Below are 24,135 nucleotides of genomic sequence, written 5' to 3' on the forward strand. Positions count from 1 at the left end.
TAGTCATTTTTGCGCCCTCTTTGAAAATGTTGAAGTGTTTGCTTTCGGCTGGCAGTGCTTAATTGTCTTTTTTTAAATTGTCCATTTATTTCATTTTCATTGTGTCGGCAGGTGTGTGGTTGTTTTATTGTTCTGAGCGATGCACCATATGTGTATAGTGCCTTGAGCTGTTTGCGAGCATCTTAGTAAAGAAATAATAATAATAATAATAGTACACATGGACATGGACGTATGTCATATGACTCATATCCGATGCAGAACATCGTAGCAATAATTTTTCAGTGAGCATAAGAAAAAAAATGCAGTTCAATTCAATTTTATTTTATTTTATTATTTTGCCATACAGAGTACACAGGGGCCCCGTAGCATAGCTAATTATAGGTAAAATAAGGTCTTCAATGTTTCATTAAATAACACGCAAAATTCTCATCCCACTCTGTAAAATACTTCGCTAATTAAAAAATAATAATATTTTCTGCTTCCCACCTCATCCCTCGCAGGCGTCTTCTTCCCCTGTACACGCAGAACCTCGCTGACGTCTATGGCACCATAATGGTGCGCTAGCTACGGAGTAGAGGTCAGCAGGGCTGGTCACTCCAACATTCATTTCCCGCAATGAAAGTTCTATTTTCCGATGGTGAAAGTGCACCACGTACAAGGACCCTGCCCAGAAAAACCACCTTCTCCAAGAAGCTGTGCTTCGCAATTACGCAAATGACACGCACCAAGACCACCCAAAAGCTGCCATCACATAAACATCCAAGGAGCTAAGTGTCTCAAGTCCATTTTTGCCATTCTTATGCGCTAATGACCCGAAACAATTCCATCAGTCAGTGCTCACTCCCTTGCTGACATCCGCATCGCGTACGCGTTGCACTTTGTAACAGTGTGATGACCCGCATCGCCACCGGCAGCAGAACGCTCTTTCATTGGACGGAGGCGCCAAAAGTTGGCAACTCTGATTGGGTCGCCATTTGCGGTCCGAATTGAAGTGTCATTTCGTGCTCGAAGCGCATTTGCAGGAAGGGTACGTGTAAGTGCCGGCATACATATTGATGAGTTTTGTCGGCCCCCGGGGTACTTAATTGGCAACCATAACTCGAGAATAATGGCCCAGTTCGAATGTCTTTCGACCCCTCGCGATGGAGAACGGCTTTGGCCACGGTGGTCTTGTTCTTCACGACTTCAGTGAATGATACTAGGGCTTTGTCTTGCGTTCTTTGACGCTACTACTGCACAACCCAGGGGCGGATCCTGGATCCAGACCCTCGGTTTTTTTGGGGGGGAGGGGGCGGTTCCTTTGTCGTAGCGCGTAGTAGGTGAGGGGAGAGAGGGAAATCCAATGTATGTGGACCCTCTACTTCGATGCCTGGCCCTAATTGTCGATGAGAGAGACGGAGTTTTGTATACTTTTCCTTCATTTTATTCGCTTTTATACGGTGTTAGAAACCCGAAGTATATATTGCTACGCGCGACGCGGACACGTCGTCAGATGAAGAGAGGACACCGGAAAGGAGGAGACGGGAGGTTAATAGATGTCCAAGGCCGACTTCAGGGGTAGCATTAAAAAATGTAGTTTTTTTTTCTCTCGTTTTTTAGCGTGATTCCTCGGAATCACACTGGAGTATATTTTCTGCAGTCATCAATCACAGCTCTTTCTCGCGCGAAAGAGGAAGCTGATGATCCCTATATACCCTCCCTTCACGAACAGTTATACTGTTCAGAAAGGAGCAGTCTCTAAATCAATCGCTTCTCTCTCATGTGCACTTTTCTTTACAACGTAACTTGCAAAGAGCAAGCAACACAAGGAATTCTATCATAGGGCAGCTTTCAAAGCTTGGTAGTATCACGTGGTAGCATAAACCAGCTTGCTTGCGCGCCCTCGTCCATCTGCCGCTGGTGACGTCAACTGTGACGTAGCGTTTCCAGTTTATACTCTCTGTTAAGGAGACACACTTCCACACTGTTTTAGCATTTCGCTGAAGTCTGCCTTAGGCACGACAGACAGAATTAGATCATCAGTTGTTATCTCGCTCATATCTGTAAACGTAACTGTAGCGCGCGCTACATCTGAGGCTGCTAATTTTCGCCGTAATTATATTTGTAGTCAAGCCCTTTCGTGTATACTCACCGTATCCTTTAGCGTTTGCTGCCGAAATTCAAATGTGCGTCCAAAATGACGTAAATATGTGCTTAACCACCCACCGGAGCTAAGCCCAAGTTCACACAGAAACGAGGACTCGCCGTCGTGCTCCGTTCTTTTCGCAGACGATGAGTGGCCAAAAGAAGGACAGTAAAAGTAAAAATAAAAAAAAGTACAGGGGGAAGAGTAGGAAAGCAGGAAATACCCATGGTTTGATTAACAATGATTCACGTGGTGGGGGGGAGGAGCATCCCTCATAAGTACATAGATTCCTGAGAGACTGACGTCCCCTGAACCTACGTGTGCTCAGACGAGAGCGTCTTCGCCCGAGGCTAGATTATGACACGGTCGCCGGGGCTGTCTAGTTGAGAAAGACGAGCTATGCTTGCATTTCGTCGCTCTCTCAGTGCTCTGTAGCACAAAAGGATAAGGGGGCGCAACCGTTAGAAGGCAAGCAGAAAGGGACGCGTCAGTTTTATCAGTTGGGTTGGAGGATCTTCTGTACATGACTCTTTTGGAAGATTTGGCTTTCATTCACTCTTCGCCACTGTCTGGTGCACTATGTAGCCCTGGTTGCTTGTGTACGATAAAAAGTCCAATCATGCTCCTCCTCCTCCTCCTCATCATCATCATCATTAGAAGCAGAAGCAAGGCTTGGCGTGATATCTTTGATTTGAAACTATGTTTCTGCGTAGTGTATTATAAACAGGTTATTCGGTGTTGGTGGACGCAGTTACTGTAAGTTATTGAAGTGGTTGATATGATGATATAACCGCATGTGCCAAAACTGTAAGATGATCAAAATTCGCTTACCAGTACTGATTGACCCGGGGTTCTCACAGGATTTTTCCTTAGGCATTCTAAGGAAAATCGAGGCACAGTTCCTTGTGAAATCGACCAAGGCCAGACGATCCAGAGGAACCATATTCGCAGGAGAACAATTCAGTAGATAACAAAAAATTTCCACAACCACCTCCTTCTGCTTGGACGCGAGAAAGACATCGTAGAAATATAGCAAATGAAATGCCCGCTAAAGTGAAAATATTTGAACCAAAGGAAGGCACGTGCTTCTCTAGGCGAGGTCACTAATTACAGTTTCCCAGCCGGTCACTGAGAAAAGATGCAGGTATTGACGTAGGAGCCAGCATGCAGCGAGACCTGCACCCTACCACTCTGTCAGAGTCCCCGCCATAACACGATGCTTCCCTTCAAAAATAGCAGACTATAGGTCAGAGAGCAGACATTGCGGCTAGCCTGCTTACGGTCGACAATAAAATCACTACACGCATTTAAACCAACGTGAATACCAATGAGTGGTACACTGCTTCTTTTCGGTATGACGATGTCCCTGAAGGCTATTCCTTTTCTCTCTGTCTCTGAGACGCTTCAGGTAGCAGCAATAAATGATTGAAAACTTCTTGAGATATTACAATCCTTTTTGCGTAAACTCGTCGAAAGTTGTGTTTCGCATAGAAAAAAGCAAATTTTACTAAACGTCATCGTAACAACCACCGAGCTAAACAAAGTACCACATCGATTCTGTATACCCTTAAAACCAGGCATCACTATCTACCTATAAAAAAAAAAAGAACTCTCCGCTGCATTGTCAAGTGCGTCTCTTTCTTTTTACGCATTAGTAAACTCATCCTCCAAAGCAGCCTTATCGTCATCGTCATGAGTGAACACCCACCCCTCCTTGCCTATTACTTTGCCGCCCGCTCATACTCTATTGATAGTTGCACGAATATAGCGTCCGTTCGTCACGTATATCACGTGCAACGCACGGTTCGTCAATGACGAGAAATATAAAAGCTCCCCCTACCGGCGACCGTATCCCGAAAGAATCGCCCGGAGCGCCATTTTCCCGATCACTTCGTGATTTTCCCACTAGATGGCACGCCGTTCGAAAACGCGGTCGGTGGAGCCCTGTCATTTCCTATACAACCCGCGTTCTCCAAACAACGCGACGGAGAACAAATAAAATAAGTTAATAGCAATAAAAAAAGGAGAACGACGACGCGTGCGCTTCGGGTTTTGTGGGAAATGGACGCACGTCAATTAAACGGTATAGAATCCAGAGGGCGCGCTCTTCGCTATGTCTGTGCGATTGTCGGTAGTTGACAGGGTTGAAAGCATATTCCAATAATTAGGTTGAGAGTGGGGAAGATATAGTGAGATAACCGCTGCCTTCTTTGTCCCATCGAAGTGATGAACTCTATGGCGACGTGAAGGGTATTTTAGACAGGTTAGTGGGCTTTGTCGGGCATTGTCCGGCGAATGAAACTGGTGAGATAAGGGGTTTTGAGGGGGTGCTAACGGTTATTGAGGTACAGGTTAAAAGAACAGTACAGTTAGCAAAAGTACAGATTAAAGGTCTCCAGGTCCATCTTCTGCAGAGAACATGTTCGTTGATACTGAAGACAGTGCATAGCCGTGGGTTGGGGGTAGGGGGATCAATCAATCAATCAATCTTTCTTTCAATCATCATCATCATCAACATGCACTCTCACGATGCAACGATCAGTGGAATTCGCGATAAGCTTGTGTTGTCGTTCCCCAATGGTATTGGTATTGACGGTTGGCCACGTGATGCGTATAGTGGCCAGTGGTTCTGTGAAGCACTGATATGTATTGCTAATACAAAATCGGTTATCCTAGCAACTTTGTTAATAATCAGTTAAAGGTAGTGTCCGGACAAAAAACGCAGTTGAACGGAAGGTACGATCGTTATAGCGGGTGCTGAAATGCATGTAACCGGAATATTTCGTTTTGAAACAGTCGGAAACATTGGAAAATGAATTTAATCGGATTTTGCAGCCGACTGCGCGCTCCCGGCTGAGTTCAGGCAACAGTGGGCGGACCGACGTCACGTCGGTTATGAAGGCAGACTGTCCGTCACAAAATACGGCTTTCCGACTCGCAATCTGCTGCCGAACATTAGCTAGAAACATCGGAGTTCAGCCTGGGCGACGCCATCAGCTGAGCGACTGGAAATCTCGCCGGCAATACCAATTACGTCACCGGAAGAGGAGAAGCAGGGAAGGGTCGTTTCAGTCGGAAGCCGGCAGTTGGCTTCGAATTCGATGTCTCCGATGTTTATGGAAAAAGCACGAACGAATTTAGCGAAGCTTTTTGGTGTTTTCTTCTTGGAATGCATCTCCCAAGTGGATATCACAATAACTTTAGAATTCCGGATGCCGGGGTTGCGACAGGTCATTTTATCCAGATTATCCGAGATAAACGTAAAAGACGGTTCTTTGCGGCAACGGTTCTAACCTGCATTGAAAGTTTCACAGCGAACCGGGTAACAGAAGTGGAGAAAATGGGCACTGCGATACCGAAACACATGGAGCTCTGACATCACAGCCCTCCCCTGCCGCCAGTGAGGCAGCGCACGAAAAGTCACGTGCTTAATGCTGCCAATGGGAATGCACGCAACTCTGAGCTCTGTGACGTCTCCGCTTTGCTCGGAAGTGTGCTCGAGGGCTTGTATCTCGCGAAGTACGACACGTAGAAGCATAATTCTTGTTTTAATTTCCTCGGTATTCTGGTGTGCAATACAATGCGTCAACGATGCAATGAACCACATCTCTGAAAGTATCCCAACCCCTTTAACACATTTCTGTGCCATATAAGTTCCATTCACATGACAATTAGAAATTGTGTGATTTATGCACAATTATGTAATGTGTATTAACAATACATCCCAGCGGGACATCTGAAAGACGGCTTAGAAAAACGAACAGTGTGACGACGTAATGCGACACGTGGTCAGGTCCGGTGTTTAGTTCCCGTTGCACGGTTCAACTTTATAAGTACGTATATGTAGCAAAGAGTATGCTCTCCCATTCAACAATATCACACCCAGCGAATATTATCAGAGGGCACACTAATGATGCATACGCTTATGAATCTAATAACTCGTGAAAGTAGCTCATTAAACGACGAAAAAGAAAGGCGAGTGATTGGATGGGTTCTGTTACGCGTTCATTACAAGTTCGACAACAGCGCCATTCCACGACGGTGTTCGCTGTCATCATCATCCTGATGGTAGCTTCATTCTATTAGCCCCACACCTTGGTCGCTGCGAAATCCCAGTGGTACATCTCTCTATAACCTGAGAAAGAAGACACGCAAAAGCCTTGTTCTCAGCCCGTGGTGACGTTTCTATCTTGGACAGTAATCTGCGTTGTCAGAAAGTCCGTCCTCCAACGAGCAAATTGGATCGGAAAGCTGTTAAAAGAGAGGCGATAGCAGTGAAAAGGTGGCACTTGATTCGATTTGTGCGAGACCTGCACGAACGAACGCAGCGCCCCCGCAGGCATCGCCGTCCGAGCTGTCCTCACTCGTTAGTGTCGGACGACTTGGAGGCTGATTGGCTGCTGGAGAAATGCAGCGACACACTGCGGTGATTGCTACAGGTATATGTGGGCGGGAAGGTTCGTTTGTTGCGCGTAGATGAATGTGTGTTATCAGATAATTAGTTATTTTCGCCAGAGAGAGGGGGAAGTACGATTCGAACTGCAACATGTAGGAATTGTACTTGATCTGTTCAAAATTATTACACCTACTACCAGGTTCTAAAATTTCGCACACATTTAATGCACGTGCAGCTCGTTTTGATTCCTGCTCTCCTGCTTACTTTGCCAGCGGCGCGGCCAAGCGGGTTCACTATCCACCCGCTTGTGGTGCGCCTAGCTGGTGCTACTTCAGGACCATGGGAAAGAGTGTGAGGTGGTGGGGTCGAATCCCACCATCGTTTCTGCCGTCTCATGTTTTCGCTGTGCTTTCCCGCACACTTCAGTAACGTGTGATTTTGTGACGTCACATGATAGCGATTATGACGAAGAGGTGATGCCCATGGTTTCCTCTCTGCTGTCCGTGTACGCGCAATTAACATTTATTCCGTGTTAGCACCGCGAAGCAACCGTAGCTATGAACGCTATGTACAGATGGAAAGAGCACGGCAGAAACGAGTAACACAGGGAGATAGTTTGCGACCGACTTCTGGTGGAACACCCATTAGAGAAAGTTCGCCGGAAAACCCAGGGAAAACCTGGGACGCCGCTCTGGTGAAGATTCGAACTCGAAACCCTTGTAACGTGACCCTGGAGCTAAAAGTTCTCTGAAAAACGTTAAGTAATTCACTCCGAAGAACCGCACTGGAGTCATTACGAACCCCTCGAGTTACTTTCAACACCATCGGTTTGTTGCGTATTTGCCGTGAAACTCTGAAACTATAACAACCCAAGTTGTTGTCTTCATCTTCGTCGTCACAGATTAATTACCCTTCTTGTACAACACGGATCCCTTTCCGAATTTAGTCTGAGAGCGCGCAAGAAAAAAAAAAAAAAAAAGAAGAAGAAGAAGAAAACTCTCTCCCCTCGCCAGCTTATAAAAGTGGTGCCCACCCAAGTTCCCAGCAGTCCAAAACGCCTGAGGAGCTATCGTACACATATACACACACACACACACAGTGCAGGCAGTTTTTAATTAGAAAAATGGTTTCCTTTGTTTCGCGCCCAATTAAAAATGGGGAAAACTTTTCCTTCTCATAACAGCAGCAACACTTCCAGATATACTTCATTATCCGCGTGTCGGGAGAAGGACGCAGCTGGGTTTCTTCTCGGAGACGAGGACCGCATTGTTCGTCTTTTTTTTTTCTTTTTTCTTTCGCTTCCGAGTCGTCGAAGTTCGCGAAGACCCACACAAACGCTAATCACTCGCACGAGGAAGGTGTCTCGCCTGGGTACTTCATTAAAAACGTTTTTATTACTTCTTTGCTCGTAAATCATTATTGATAGTAATTTGTCGTTGATAGTACTTTCGCGAAATCTCAAGCGCCGATGCAGTACACACGCTGACCTAACAAGGAATCCTACTTTATCCAAACAAAGTCCCGTCGATAACACCTGCAACGACAATTTTCAATACAGCGTATATAGTGAACCGGGCGAAGACTGAAACGAGCATTGCGCGTTTGAGTCTTCGCCCCGTCTACTTTGTACGTCACTCTGCAACCCAGATTCAGAGTGAGGCCACACACACACACACACACCACAGCACAGCATAGATTGAGAAGTTACCCGTCAAAAAGAACTCGTTACGAGTTCAGTTACCGTGTGAAAAAATGTAACTAAGTTAATAACGAAGTTCTTCAGCCTGAAATATAACTCGCAGTTACTGAGTTACTTAAAAAAAGAACGAGTTACTTCGTTGCTTCGGACACAAAATAGCATTAGGCAGGTGCAACACGCTTAGATCGTTTTCGTTTATGTCCAACAATATATCCCTCCCGGTTTGTAAACAATTTGACGTCATAATGTTCGACAGCGCCACAAATTTGGTAGAATTGAACTACGCTCGCAGCTAGAGAACAAGGTCGCGCCCGAAAGCCAAGGTCTTGAGGGGATTATACGATATGGTCCCTTAAAGGAACTTGCTCCCTGTGGGCGCACAATGGTTCAGCTTAATTTCAATCTCATTGATTGAATATCACGCCTTATGGCGAAAGATGCCATGAGGGAACCGAAGAGAAAGCAAGAAAATGTATGGACGTGAGTGAAAAGCGATTTAAAAGTAACTTGGAACTTCAGTTACTGAAGGAGTGTGTGCAGGCGGGGTAGTTGGTGTACATTCATCGTGATTAAGCAGCACAAAGACGCGGACAAAGAAGTCGTCCTGTCTTCCTTCTTTGTCCGCGTCTTTGTGCTGCTTAATCACAATGAACTTAAGTTACTCTGGCAAAGTTACCTGAAAAAGGAACGAGTTCCTCTTAAAGTTACCATGGCGCAAAAGTACTAAGTTAAATTACCCCCCCCCCCAAAAAAAAGGAACTTAGTTACTTGTAACGAGTTACTTGTAACGAGTTACCTCGAACTCTGCACCACAGTACGTTAGAACCGCAGCAACAGAGCAACCGACCCAGTCTGCTGACAAGCCAGCTTATCTAACCCCGCGAATCTCCACCGCCTAACACACACACGCACCGCATGTACAACCCTTTTTGTTCCTGGCCCCCCTTCTACCCCTTTCGATCCCAAATAGCATCCCTAATCGAATTGGCCGGCAAATTAATCGAATTCCCCAAATTGGTCAGCCAGTGATGTTTTCCCGTTTTGCAACCGGTTTCTTGCTGTTGACCGATTTCATTTGAGCGTCTTCTTTGCGGCCATTCCCGGGGGGGTCACTGGCTAAGCGGGAGATTTGATTACAAGGCCACACCTTGAAATCCGCGGCTCGGGCTCGCTATTGGATTCTGTTTGCCTATCTCTGTTCTGTTTGCTCCTTTCAGGGCTTCCTGGATGTGTTCTAAGGAACGAGTGGAGTGGAAAGGTCAGTAGGATGTGCCGTGCAGCAAGGTATGCGTGCTCCTTGCTCCTGCGTAGAATACGTTTTCGCTCTACTCAACCACACTGTAAACTGGAAAACACCCTTATGGGTGTAAATGGCTTGTCCTATAACTGACACCTATTTTTACACCGTATATGGTCTGGAACACCCTTTTTGGAGGGTGTATTCCGTGTAAATCACCCCTGCAAAGGGCGCTTTTCTTTGAAAATGCCCTCTTTTGCACCCTTTAAACATCCTTTTAGGAGGGTGTAAGATCGTTAACCACCCTCCTAAAAAGGTGTATAAAGGGTGCAAAAGACGGCATTTTCAAGGAAAAGCACCCTTTCAAAGGGCGTTTTACACGGGATACACCCTCTAAAAAGGGTGTTCCAGACCATACGGTGTAAAAAGAGTCAATTATAGGACAAGCGATTTACACCCATAAGGGTGTTTTTCAGTTTACAGTGACACCTGAGCGTAAACCTGCCACTGAAATCGTCACGTGATCTCGCTTCATTTTACGTGAAAAACTCTTTTCGCTGCATCGGGTGAGGCTTTAGCCAAGATCATTTCGTTGTAAAATGTGATGCCTTGCCTCTGAATTGCGAACGAGGTGACTCCCCCCCATTAATGTCTGCCAAGGTGCAGCTGCGCATGATTATGTCACCGTGAGATCGAAATGGGACGCGAACATTAGGTTCGTCAAGAGGGAAACTGATGTTCTGAGGCTGGAACAACATAGAAGGGACAGATACAAACAAAGCTTCAAATGCCTAAGAAATCAACGATGAAAGATGAAAGTCTACTGAAAAGGTTAGCCAGCTGTAGCGGTAATCCAGAAGATGTGGGTTCGATCCCTACAGCTGGCTAACCTTTTCAGTGACTTTCATCTTTCATCATTAGGTTCGTTTTTCTCCTGTACATCAAAAGTGTCGTCCGGCCCCGCTATGGCAGAAATTTTATGCATGGCGTGTATTCTCGTAACTTGCCGATTAACTTGCAGCTCCAACCTTGAAATCCGTTCATTGCTTGAGACCGCCTCCCCCCCTTTAAAGGGCCTTTCTCCGAACTAAATTTTAGTTTGGGACAAGACTGCCGCGGTTGCCGATGCCTGAATTCACTTGGAATATGCTCGAGGGAGTAACCTCGCACCCAGTGTTTAGTCACATTCGCTAACGAGAATCAGAGAAAAAACAAAAGAAAAATGCGGACGAATTCTGGGGATGCTTCAAAGACCGCACGTGCGCATTAATGAATAAGCTCCTCTTATATCACGAACGGGATAAACTTTGCCGTGTACGTGCACGTATACCGTGTATAATGTTCATGGCTTTCTCAAATATTCAGTAGCGTTCTCTCGCCCCGTCGAACTGCATCCCGCCTGAATCATTAATGCGGCTTCTTTTATGAGGCCTATATATGAGAGGCTACACATATTAGGCCTGATGCCTTAATAAGGATTATGTCGCATCTGAAGGAGACGAATAATTCAAATCCAGAGATCTCCACTATAGTATATACGCAGTGCTTCATACCTTTGGCCGTCGATGTTCGGCAGTGTTCTTTTCGACATAGGATTTGGTGTGTCCCATTGCATCGAACAAACTACGGCAAGCAGTCATTGACGTATATGTCACCATTTATTTTTAATCAGTTTGTTGGTACGTCGCCGGACCCATTGTTGATGCCAAAAGGAATGCTCTGTCGCTTTATGTTGGGTATTTAACTGTTAATTGAGTCAATTTTGAACTGTTAGTTGATTTGTTTGTATCATAGGCATTATATCTCTTCTTTCCATTTTTCTCACTTGGTTATTGTTACAATATTGTTTTTCTTTTTTTCTGTACGCTATGATCGTTACTGTATTGTTGCTGTAAATAGTGAATTTTGGGGGAGGAGCCGGTGTCAAGCCTCATGGGCTTTTTGCTGCTCTCCCAACCGCAAGGAAATAAATTGAAATTGAAATTGAATGATCGTCATGTTAATCCAGCTATTTCTGCTACTTCACGTTATCCCGTGTTAGCACCGCGAAACAGAAACGGAAACAGCACTGCGAAAGCAGTTATCTGCGTAGTTCGTTTTTTCTTTTTTCTGTTTGTGTGTTGAGTGCTGCTTTGAATGTACGATGACCGCGAAACAAGTGGGGTTAGAGTCAGACATAAAGCGAGTTCTTTTTAGACCGTGCTGTCACTGCGAAGCAACGAATGAGCAACGAGCGACGGGACGAATTGGACGTGACGTCACACAAAATCCAGTATCGCAGTGCGCCGCTAAGCGGCTTCATCCGGGTCTTTCTTCAACCCTGTCATAATGGTTCACTCAACCACCTCTTTTCAGATCGCGCCACAACAAACTTTCGCACAAATACTCGTATAAAATCCCAACGACGCCGCGACATGCTGGCAACCACGGGGCGACACGTCACGGTGACTTAACCTCACACCCAGGCGCCGCCTCTGCGATTTTACAGAAGCGTCATTTTAAACCGGGGTTCCACAGGATTAAAATGTTTCGTTCACACTATCTAAACGCTCTGCTTACGGCTGGGGGAAACTTCGTCCCCTATTTCTTTGTGTAGTCCTCAACATCTGTTAGGTCCTTTCTTTTTTATGTCCCCTAATCAGCCGGCTCGGTGTTGAGACGCCGAACTGCAAAATGGCAAACACACGCTTTCTGTTAAAGATCGGATGAAGTATCTTTAATCCACGTTGTGCATTTTCTCTTGTGGAGCTCACCCTGTACTTCAGTTTGAGGGAGACACAATGGGGGGAATCGTTCAGGGCGCCGTGTTAACAGGATTTAACCGGTGAGGGTTTGCGTTTGATTTGTGAAGGCTGTTTGGATGGGATCCTATTGCAGTGACAATTGCAGACGTCATTTCTGGCATCTGTCTGTCTGGTAGAGGGAGTCTGATGCAAATTGACTAGGCAGGTCTGTCGTCTGCGTTTGAAAAATCGAAGCACACGGGTTGATGGCACGCCGCGGTTCAAGAAAGATAATACTATTTAATACCGGGTCCCTCCTGGTCTGGGGTTGCCCGGAAGTTCTGCTTCACACAGTACTGCTTTGAGCCATCTTAGCAAAGGGAACAGAGAAACGCATACTCTGCAATGGACTGCTCGCGAGCATAGCTCAAATGTTGCTCTTCTTTCTCTTGAACATCCTTCACACCTTGAACACTGCATTTACATTACAAAAGTCAAGCCTAATGGCTTTTTATCCCGACTTCCATCCGCAAAGGAGAAATAAACTGAAACTGAAACTGAAAAAGCAAGAAATCTAACCATCTGCATATTTTATCATCATCTTGGCGTAGTATGGCATCCGTTGCTGTAGCCCCATGAAACACCAAATCAATCAATCAATCAATCACACAACACCTCCTAATGCGCGTTTACCGTCCCTTATTAGCTGGGATTAGATGCAGAAATATAAGGTGGAAATGCTCACTTTGATTTCGACAGAAACTTGAAGTTGTTTCGATCATAAGCTTAGTAAATGTCATGCGGTTACAAAAGAAGCCTGTTGTACATCCTGACTAATTTACTAATTTAAGGTACCTCTGAAAAGAGCTGCATTTCGATTGATGATTGCGGGGATTGGCCTCAATGTGTGACCACATCAGTTGCCGAAATATTAAGGGGAGGGCCGGCGATATTTCGAACACAGGCTATTCTTCTGGCACTGCGGCACCAGAAGAAGAACAGTGTCTGTTCGTAATGGCGGTGGCTCTCGTCTTGAGGCTCCGACGCCGATGCGGGAACGCTACGACGTTAATTAACCGTACCGTCTCCTTCCACGGTCAACTAAAACCCCAACAGCGTTAGTCTCGCGTATCGTGACATCGTTTCGAATTATCGTACCGTACGGGCACGTTGCATACTGGTTTACTAAAACCCACTCGTGACAATCGGTTATTACGCGCGACCAGCAGCGTCTCCAAGTGTGTACTGTTATCAAGTAGGAGTACAGCATGCATTGCCGTCTAACTGCTTTAAGGGGTGGCGGGTATATCTGACCCGAATGCCCACTCGTGCCCACAGGAGATAATGAATTAAGTTCCTGCACTGTGAAACAGTGAAGGTGAGATACTGTGGCGATTAAATTATTTCCCTTATTCTACCCCTCGCTTGTCAAAACACAAGCCAAGAATACGGAGGGAGGTGGCATGGTTAAGGTTACTCACAACAGATAAAGAGAAAGGACCTGTAAAATGTTGCAGGGGGTAAAAGAGGTCCACCATAGCTCTGTAGCATACCTTTCTTAATTCCTGCGAAGCATCATAACAGGGAAGCGCCTGTGCGCACTTCTGAACCATCAAGGCCCAGTTTCACCAACGCCGATTGAACTGAGATCTAAGAACTCCACTAAAAGTAGTTCCCAGTTAACCAGCATTGGTGAAACCGGGCCTTGATCACGAATTGCACCTGTTATACCGCAACCTTCAAACGTTTTTTTTTATTCTGTGTTAGCACCGCGAAGCAACTATGGCCACCACTAGTGTACACACGTGGACAGATGGAGAGAAGACAGGGACGTTAGTATATGCATCCTGGGCCGACTTCAGGGGGAATTGTGCCGACACTCGTCTGGTTAAGTCTTCGGAAAACCCAGGGAAAACCTGAGACAGCACAGCCGGTGGTAGGATTCGAACCGACCACCTCCCAAACTTCAGCGCGACCGCGGATGCTAACATCTCGTTCTATACACATTACGTATTGCAGGGTCATCACTGCATGTCTTAACGTTTGAATATAATTTGGAATTTCAAAGATCAAGATTTGTTACAGTCGTTTCCAGTGGTTCCGCTCAAAATGTATGGAAGTGGCAGCATCGATCAGGGAAAAAAGATGAAAGGGAGGTAACCATTGAAGTGGATTACTACAAGACCAATCAGAATTAATCTATAACTCAAGTTTGCTACACACGAGTCCTCCCTGTTGTCGAGATGGCCAAGGGTCCGCCTCAAGATGCCTCTTTGTGCAGCATGTTTTGGAAAATACACGATGATATGTTCAGTGTTTTCCACTGCCCCGCACAGTAAACAGTTGGGCGAGTCCACCTTGCCGACTTTATGAAAAAACTGGCGACCATAGGGCACATTCAGGCGTAGACGATGCGGGAGAGATGTGTCTGGGTGTTCTTGAAGGTATGGTAAAAATTCAGCTCCGGGTCTAGCGTGCGCAGCAGTGACGGACCAGTGTCTTCAGAAGAATTTCAAAAATTCTTGCTACGATCAGCTTGCTGTTGCCTCCACTGACGATTCCGCAAAGAATCGCTGTCCATAGCAGACAACCTGTCACATCCCAGAAGATTGCCCGAAGACTCACATGGCACAGCCAGTGCGAGCTGCAGCACCTCAAAGCCTTCAGCACGACCTTAGAGCTACCACCTGTCCGCGGACGCTGTACCCACTCAGGTCACGCAGGAAACTGTCCAACGAACGTCTGTAAACTCGAGGAACGTCATGTGAGCCATTAAACAAGCAATAACTTCAACCACAGTCAGTGTATTAATGCCTATGTGGAACGCTGACACACATCACTTAGCAAGTGTCCAGGGCAAAGGCAAGGAAACTTCGTCGAGAGACACAGGAAAAAACGCGGGATAAAGAAAAAGAAAAAAGAAGCAAGCGAACAATTTTCCACTTCGTTACTTCTTAACTCTATTTAACTTACTGACAAACGGCACACGACAATGTTAAGAACAAAAAGAAGAGAGTAAATCATCTTGTTGGAGACACAAAGACTTCAAACTCGATTTCCTTTTTTTCCCTGGGACGCTACAGGAGCGGAATAGGCAATGGGCTTCCAACATAGCGTTTCAAACAGACACACAACTGTCAAGTAAAACGAAACCAGCTAACGTAGCATTCCCAACAGACCGTCCAAACGACGAGACGGAAGATCCTCCACAGAGTCCGTCTCGTTCCTTAGCATCGTCCGAAATTGGCAGGTCAAACTCGCGGAGCACAAGGTTTGCAGACCAAATTCTCATCTTTGCCAGACTTAGCCCGAGGCGCCCTATAGTACAGGCAGGCAGCAGTGTGGGGAAGCAACCAAATGGAACCAAAACACGGTGTACTACACGCGAAGAAGAGGGCGATGCCAAACTACCCCTTTTCTTTCCTTTCCTTTCCTTTCCTTTCGTACGTTTGCGAAGCCTAACTCACTCCCGAATTCTTGCCTAGTGGAGCAAGCGACAAAACTACGGTAAGACAAACAGCATTGGTCGCGCAAACTGGCAGCACGACGTAGAAAGAACAATTCCTCCTAAAAAGGGTGGGGCGTCACCTTTCTTCCCCCCCCCCTTCCCTATTTTCTTCATCTAGATGACAAACAGATAAAACACTGCCTGAGGACACACCATCCCGTTTCCTAATTGTGCTCTGAGACCTTCCTATTCCCAACGCGACCCATCCTTATTCTTCTTCTTCTTCTGGTGCTAGTTTCGTTTTCGCCATATCCCCGTCCCTTCATTTTTAGCTTTCGCCTTTCTCTTTTTTATTTCTCCTGCAACCTGTCAGAGATTTTCGCGTTTTCGCGCGCTCGCACGCCAGACCAATAGTAGAAGGTGAAATGGGGAGAAAAGGAAGACCACGTGATGCTGTCCGTGCCAGCTGGATCGCGGTGCAAATTACGCTGGCTGTAGTTGGCCGACGCGCTTAAAAAGCTGCTGGAATATGGTGTGCGCCTGCAGGGAAAGGTCGGGAAGTGATAGCCGGCGATGCAAGTGATAACAGACGATAGCGGATAATCAGAAAGGCGGGCATCGATTTGTTGGCGTTGTGCAAACTTGTAGATGGATGATGGAAAATGTTTGCGACGAAAGGGTTCGAAAAAGTTTAGGGATTGCTGTGAAAAGCGGTGTGATGTAAGAGGTCGGCTGCAATGGACAGCGATTCTTTGCGGTATCTTTAGTTTAGGCAGCAGCAAGCTGTTCGTATAGCAAGAATTTTGGAAATGATGCGAGTAAGACCCGTGTGTAGCAAACTTGAGATAGAAAAATTCTGATTGGTCTTGTAGTAGTCCAATTCATTGGTTACCCCCTCCCCCTTCATTTTTTTTTCCTGATCGATGCTGTCACTTCCATACATTTTGAGCGGTATACCACTGGAGACGACTGCAACAAATCTTGATCTTTCAAGTTCCAAATTATATGCAAATGTTAAGTCATGTAGTGATGACCCTGCACTACGTAACTAGCATCCGCGGTCGTGCTGAAAACTGAGAGGTGGTCGGTTCGTATCTTACCACAGGCTGTGCTGTCTGAGGGTTTTCCTGGGTTTTCCAAAGACTTACTGGACGAATGTCGGCACTATTCCCCTGAAGTCGGCCAAGGACGCATGCTAACCCCCCCAACTCCTTCCTGCTGTCCTCTCTCCATCTGTCCACGTCTGTACACCACTCATAGCCACAGGTGCTTCGCGGTGCTAACACCGAATTAAAAAAAAAATGTCAGCATCTGCAACAGAAACATGTCACAGAAACAACGAACACGCATTTTCGCTGTCGTCACCGTGTAGCATATCACCACGACATCGTCCACAATGTAATATACCTGAGCCGTGATACTAATTCCGATCCTTAGTGAACTTTGCCCCAGGGCCGCTAAAACTCGGCGGCGCTGCTGTCGGTGACATCTGCGGCGCGAGAAACTGAAGCGAGAGGGCGCTGCAAGCTAGGTCGGTGCTCGCTTCTTTGCAACGCGGCACAATGGCTGCGTCTAACAATTCGGCGCTAATTAAATTTCGTTCAAGCGAACCGTGAAACCGCCTTCCCTCGGAGGCATGTCGCGCAACAGAACGTTCTGACATCGCTGATGAGTTTTCGGACAGTTTTACCACACACTTCGTTACTTTTTCTCGCGTGTCTTTTGTTTCCCCGCATCGCTCCGATTTTGTTTCTAAAAATAGATACAGCGAAACAGAAGAAGACACGTGAAAAAGGGTTCCTCGTTTCTTCAGTGCGTTACATGACGGGCTTATTCGTTTTGACGTTCGCTACGCATATATTACTTTCGAGTGCGAATAAGAAATTCGCGACACACAATTGGTCGAGGTGTACCGCCTTGCTACCAATGAAATGACGAGAAAGTAAGTTCCTTTCAGTATTGTAGCCAAGAATTATGGAACGGAGGAGTCCGAAAAAAAGGTGATGCAGATATTGGTTCGGAAGTCAGAATAATAGAGTTAGTTTCGATTTAGTTCTACAGGATTCGTACTTATAATTTTCGAAGTGCCTGCTTGTTGCCTCCTCCTTTTTTCTTATTGTTGCAGATCCGTATTACGATGCCTTTTGCGGTCGCGTATCTTCCATTTTGCGTTGTCAGTAGAACCGAATATTCGATTACATATTCTTCTGTTACTGATGGCGTCCGTTGCGAATGTAGGAACAGAACCTGCTGTTTATAGTATACTTGGTGGATACATGAAGAAAGTGACTTTTCGCGTGTTGTGCTTTCGCTAGGTATTTCTGATAACTCACATCTTTCTTTGGGACAGGTACTACAGTGCGTACAATTCGTTTGTAGCGCATAGCTTACTCACGGGCATGCTCTCTTGCTTTGTATAGTCACCACAAAGCCAACTTTAAAGGTACTGTAAAGCAGCAGAAGCCGAATTTTATTTAGCGTGGCTATTCGATAGTCCAAGCCATCAGTACAAAAACGGCGCAAATTTCATTCCAATCGGTGGTGCAGTTAACTAGAAAATTACAATGAAAGACTATGGGCAACACTGTATTAGTATTCGGAAGGGATTCGTACTCTCAGCCGCGTACGGCGGCAACCACGTTGCATGCGTATAACACTGGGCCCGATAGCCGAACAGCGCTGTGTTTCTTTTTGATTTTATTTCGCAAGAAACACACTAAACAGGGGTCTCTGCACCCCCGTGGAAATATGATACGAAATAATATAGCCACCAAAAGAACAAAACGCGACAAAATAGTGCTGCATGCCTAATACATATTCGACAGTGTTGCCCGCTGCACAGGGGGTTGTTCGACACCAGGCGTCGCGCCGCTGCGCTACGCCGGATTTTTCATGATAAATTAAAAATATTTAGAGAGTGTTGTCGGTCGTATGGTTCCGCATATGGGATTTACAAGCAAGAAAGTCTCAAGCCACGTCGCCAGCATATCCTGCTTGTCTACTGCTTTACAGTACCTTTAAGGTTGTCTGCCGTCACGGCGGCGGTCTGCACGGAGGATTGGATCGTCTTTGTGTGGGGGTCTGTGCCGACCTTTGCCACCTTAGAGACATACCCAGGGAAAGCACAGGTTTCCGAGGTTCGAGCTCGGGTCACGTGCCTTGCACGCGCTAGTGGTAGCTCCAAGAGGGGTTCAAATCCCATCACCACATGTGCTGTCTGAGCTTTCTCTGTGTTTTCGGGCACCAGACAAATGTCGGCATAGTTCCTCGTGAAGTCTTCCGGGACGTAAACTACTACCTTTGTCTCCCATTCCTTCCTGTTCTCATCTCTCCATACGTCCGCGTCTGTACTCTGCTCCCAGCCGCGGTTGCTTCGCTGTGCTAACACGGAATTTAAAAAGGTACCTTTTGAGAAGTTGCTATTCGAAGCACTTCCCTTTATGTAATGCATGAGAATTGGCGAAACGCTAAACAGAGACCTGTTATTGGTCTTTCTAGAGTGCACGCCATACACGCGAACTGTACACACACTTCGCGTAGCGCTTTCACACGAAGGCGCCAGTATGGGTCGAGGTTCCAAAAGCAAATAAGCCGCTGAATTTGTATTTTTAAGCAACGCAGGCGCAGCAGGATAAAATCTTCGAAATCAAATAATGTCATAAAGAGCTTTTAGACGCTCCGAAAGCAGCCGTGTATAGTGTACGACGGTTTCATATCGGCGAGGGCTAGTTATCGCACGCTATCTTGTTCAAGTTGTTGGGCGACAGGGTGTTTTAACAGCGGGTCACTTCATTGTTGTATCGCCAGAGGAGCTACGAGAAGATATCAGCTCACATTAGTGCCGCCTCGTCAACTCCTTTCAAAGGGGACGCGTCTGCACAATGGTGCGCCGCGCCGTCAGGAGGCGTTGCGAGCGGCAGTGTCTCTCTCTGCGTGTGGGACACACGATGTGTTAGGAGTGGTTTCAGTTTACAAAACGAAAAAAAAAAAAAAAGAAGAAAAGCTGACGTCTCTTTGACGAGAGCGGGTTATCAAAAGATGTAGGTGAAGTATATGTGAGAGGTGAAATAGTGGAGAAGTGTATATACGCATTCGAGAAAGGTTGGATATCGGGTTCTGCCGTTAACAGGGTCTGAGACGTCAGTTTGTGTAGATATCGCATGCGATGTCCCTATCACCATTATCGCAGATATACTGCCAGTTAATGGCTAATGCATCAAAGTGCCTAATCTCGTGTTTGAGTCGAAGTGTGTGAAAACGTCGTGATCATTCTCACTTGTATAGGGTTGAAACCTGGTGGCCCGTACTAAGTTATTCATGCTTGATTAGGCGAACTGTAGTGCAGCTCCAAAGTCGTTCGTCACCAACGTTATCTGTTTATCGGTATTGAACCGGAAATTCCGCCGCCTTATTGTGGACAACACCTCCAGCGTATATTCAGGTACCGCTTCAATTTGTTCAAAAATCTTGACAATCTTAGTAGTGTCCGTACTAGATAATGCTTGTGAACCTCGAAAGACCAAGAGAGGCTGTTAATTTATAATAATCTATATTGGATTTCATTTATTAAATCACACGGCCTCTGTAAGGGCACTACATGGATAGTGGTGAAAGCAGCAAATACACACACTCAACAGGGTTGCTTGCAATGAAGGACATAAATCAATCAATCAATCAGACAAAAAAAAAGGTAACACGTTGGCCAGAGCGTCATGAAAATGGTCAATGAACTCAAGAGATATTATATCTTTTGAAAGGTTCTTCTATTCTGTTGTAGTGCGTAGGGAGAATGTGAACTTGCAAATGTTGATATTTTACAATGAATGTGTGAAACCTTGTGTTGACGATCGATACCTGTAGAGATTAGAATATCCGGGACGGTACCAGCCAGGGAAGTACGGGATAAGGATTAACTGCTGGTGTAGATGAGAACTAGTTATTTGAAATAAAGCGGGCGGGACGGCGTGTACGAGAAAAGAAGCTTCACCAACGTCCACGTAGCTGGTCACAGAAGACAAAACCTTCCGATTACGGATCCTTAAGTTTCGGATTCGAACGCATCCAGCGACGCTCGCGCGTTATGACCTCCGATGTTGTTGCGCCGTAAAATATCAAACATTAAACATAATCAAAACATTTTTTTAAAGGAGTAGCAAGCCGGCACTTGCCTGGCTGACATCTCCTTTTTTGTGGGAATAAACATATACCGCCCCCACCCCCACCCCACTCCGGCGACGCCAACGAGTTGGTGGCAGAGCACACCTCGAAGCTTAGACCACCACTGAGACATATCACTCATGACTGCCGTTATTCTCGCGACAGGAAAATCATTATCATTAGCATCATTACTTTCAAATTTACGATTTTTGACAACTGAGCACCAACCTGCGCAACTGGTGACGTCATCGAATACGTATAGAACACAATCCGAAAGCGCCACGCAATGGTACACAAAATTGGAAAGAGCGACAGCAATTTCTCACTTAGTTTGACACGCAAATTGATTCGGGAGGACGGGACGCGATGTCCCTATTTTCTCCCGAACGAGTTTGCACCTTCTGATTTCACGAGCACAAAACCTGCACTGGACGGGGAGTGGGAGGGAAAAAAAAAAGGGCCTTTTTAAGAGCGAGGAGGGACACAGAGTTTACGGTCGGACACCTCGCCCGAGGGCGGCAGAATCTATAACGCACGCCGGCCCTCACTATATTTTCAGAATGGAACGGAGGTGTCGCACGCAGAAGCGAGGAGAGATTGAGAAAGGTGATTGCTATCTGTTGGTCGCTGAGATGGAATCGCATGTCGGTTCTATCGTTCAGTCATTGTTCTTTTCTTTTTCTTGTGTGTGGTTGTTTTTGTTTGTTGTTTGTCTGGTAGACATGTACAAGATGCAGAGGCTTCATTTTATCCTTCCAATACATATCCGTCCTCCTTCCCGCACGAAGTTTGCCTCCTCAAATGTCACGTACACTTTCCTTTTAAAAAAGTCTGATTCCGTGTTAGCACCGCGACGCCAACCGTGGCTGTGAGTTTCGTACATACATGGACAGATGAAGAAAAGACAGCAGGAAGGAGTGGGAGGGATTAGTATGCGCCCTAGGCCCGCCTTCAGGGGAAACTGTGCCGACATCCGGCTGGAAAGTGCCGAAAAGTGCCGGAAAACGCCGGAAAACGCTTCGGACAGCACAGCGGGTGGTAGGATGCGAACCACCACCTCTAAGCCTTCCACCTCACAACTTAGAGCCGTATCCACTCGCTCACGATGCAGGTACAGAGATTTAAAAAAAGAAAAAGAAACGCATAAACAAATGTGTAGAACTGAAAGCTTCTTTCTAATTTGGATGATTGGCCGTAGTGTGTGCCAGAAGCCGCGCGAAAAATATATTCGCCCCTTTTACGCAGAATTGACTACAAAATTGATTTGCGATAACTGGATTCGCGCAATTGGGGTGGCGCGCGCGTTGCTTTTGGAACCTGGATGAAAATCTGGCAGTGTCATAGGTGCTACGTAATATCTTATAGTGCCGCAGATTTCTTCCCTGAGAGATGTGTTAACACATTGCGGGGTCCTCATCAAAATATTATTATTTTTTTACAGGTTAGCGATTATTTTGTGTACAACGTGTGGCCTGAGGACTATACTTACGGATTTTTGTGGCGGCTCTCACAATAAGATTATCTTATCTACGCCGTCTTTTACGCGCAATCTCCCGTCGAGGTTAACGTATCACGTTTAAACGAACAATGTTCCATCAGTCCACGTTAATGCTTTGTTGCCAGAGCACATGTCACGATGCACGACGTGAAATACTGTTGTGTGTGGCATCACAGCACCTTCAAGACGAATATCCTCACGAAATTCGGCAAAAATAACCTGGAACCATCTTGAAACCACATGCACCGTCGGTGTTTGGCTTTCTAAACGATGGTCCACTATCATCTTTTGTTAACTCGCACAAAGGACTCTTTGCTGTGATAATAGCCGACAGGGGGGGGGGGGGGGGGGGGGGGGGCGGGAAACACCCCCTTTATTCGCAGAATGGCGGGGACGGTGGTATAATAGGCGTTGGAATTACTCGCGTCCGCGGTTGTCGCTGCGGGTCGCGTATTCATTGTGGCCGGACTGTCGCCACTCAATGAACAGCTGTTTAGTGCGGATTTTTGCGTGGCGTTCTTTCCCCTTGAATTAGGGCGCGCAATATCCACTTGAGGTTCATTGTGTTCTCGTCTTTTGTGACACCCCTGGGATGTGATGACGTCGGCGAGACGGGGCTTCGAGGTAGATATTTTTGTTGTAGAAAAATATTTTTTTTTGGGGGGGAGGGGTAGATTGATCCACCTAGTTTAGACGAAACGGGATGCGCGGTGTTTTCGGTTTGCGGTACTACTGAGCATGCTGGCAATTTTACGCGTGTCACGCGTGTAAAGAAAGAAAACGTCCCGACATGTTTTGTGCTTCCTGTCTGAGATAGCGTCAAGAAGTCAAGCCAATTCACCCGACAAGCTCCATAACATTTAAAGCACCAGGATGAATTTCGTCTTCAGGAGTGAAGGTGTGATTGGTTGGCAGTATGGGAGAAAACAATCAGGGATGGAATCAAAAAAATATAGTGCAAATGAGAACGCAGCAAATAGTTTGGAACCGCCTTCTTCGAGAGCCGTATCTATCTCTGAATGGCACAATTGATTCCGTCATTGATTTATCTTATCCCATATATTGCGTTCCAACCTTACCTTCATCACCTTACCACCATCACCGACCACCGTAAAAGACAGTCTAGGATGGGCTGCTATGGTCGTATGTTCCGAAGCGATGCTTGGATCTCCTCAAACCTAGATATCGCGATGGAAAACGTACCCAGGCGCAGCGTCTCACGCACTTTCACATTTTATGATATTGTGCGTGAACGGAGCCCTGGATACACATGATACGATATTCTGTTGAGATGTTCTAGGATGATTTCTGGAGAAGAATCATGTTCAATATCGTACATTCAAGCATTTTATAGCATTTGAGTTGTGCGCTCGAATAGCTGAACTTCCGTTAACACCACCATTGTTTATCAAGCAAAACTGGAAAGTTTCTTCTATAGAAAAATGCAGGGGGTCGTGTGCGGCTTACCAATCTCAACGTTGCGGGTTCGAACCCTGCCGAGGGCGGCAGCAATTTTGCAGCTCTGTACAAGTTGCAGGGAAACGCAGTCTTCCTATATACACAGACGTGGAGTACGGGGTGTCGTTTTTTTAGACTTGAGCGTATACTTAAAAGAACCCGTAGAAGGACAAAATTAACCCACGAACCGAGAGCTGGCGCGTTGCACGTGATCATAGTCGTAAAGTCTCGTTTACTCTCCAGAAGAAGAATAGCCGCCACGTAACGTGAGTCACATGTAGCGTACCCTTGACATCGGAAGACTTGGACGACCACGGCGAGATGGAGTACCTGCCTTTTCTGTGGGCGAGCGCGAGAAAACAAAGCAACGTAATGAGAATTTGGTCGTGCCTCC

General features: G+C 46.2%; 1 protein-coding gene across 2 annotated transcripts in view; it reads left to right on the forward strand.

The window, feature by feature from the left end:
- The window catches only part of LOC135398817 (transcription factor AP-2-epsilon-like), a 210,661-nt gene that overhangs the window by 15,607 nt on the left and 170,919 nt on the right, over window positions 1-24,135 (forward strand). The window contains exon 2 of one of the 2 annotated variants that reach the window (XM_064630313.1): window positions 9,438-9,504. The gene's annotated coding sequence lies outside the window, so the exon portion shown is untranslated. The remainder of the gene's footprint in view (window positions 1-9,437; window positions 9,505-24,135) is intronic. The other variant, XM_064630314.1, reaches the window with a different exon arrangement.

This window comes from Ornithodoros turicata, chromosome 6, assembly GCF_037126465.1.
Source record: "Ornithodoros turicata isolate Travis chromosome 6, ASM3712646v1, whole genome shotgun sequence".
NCBI lineage: Eukaryota > Metazoa > Arthropoda > Arachnida > Ixodida > Argasidae > Ornithodoros > Ornithodoros turicata.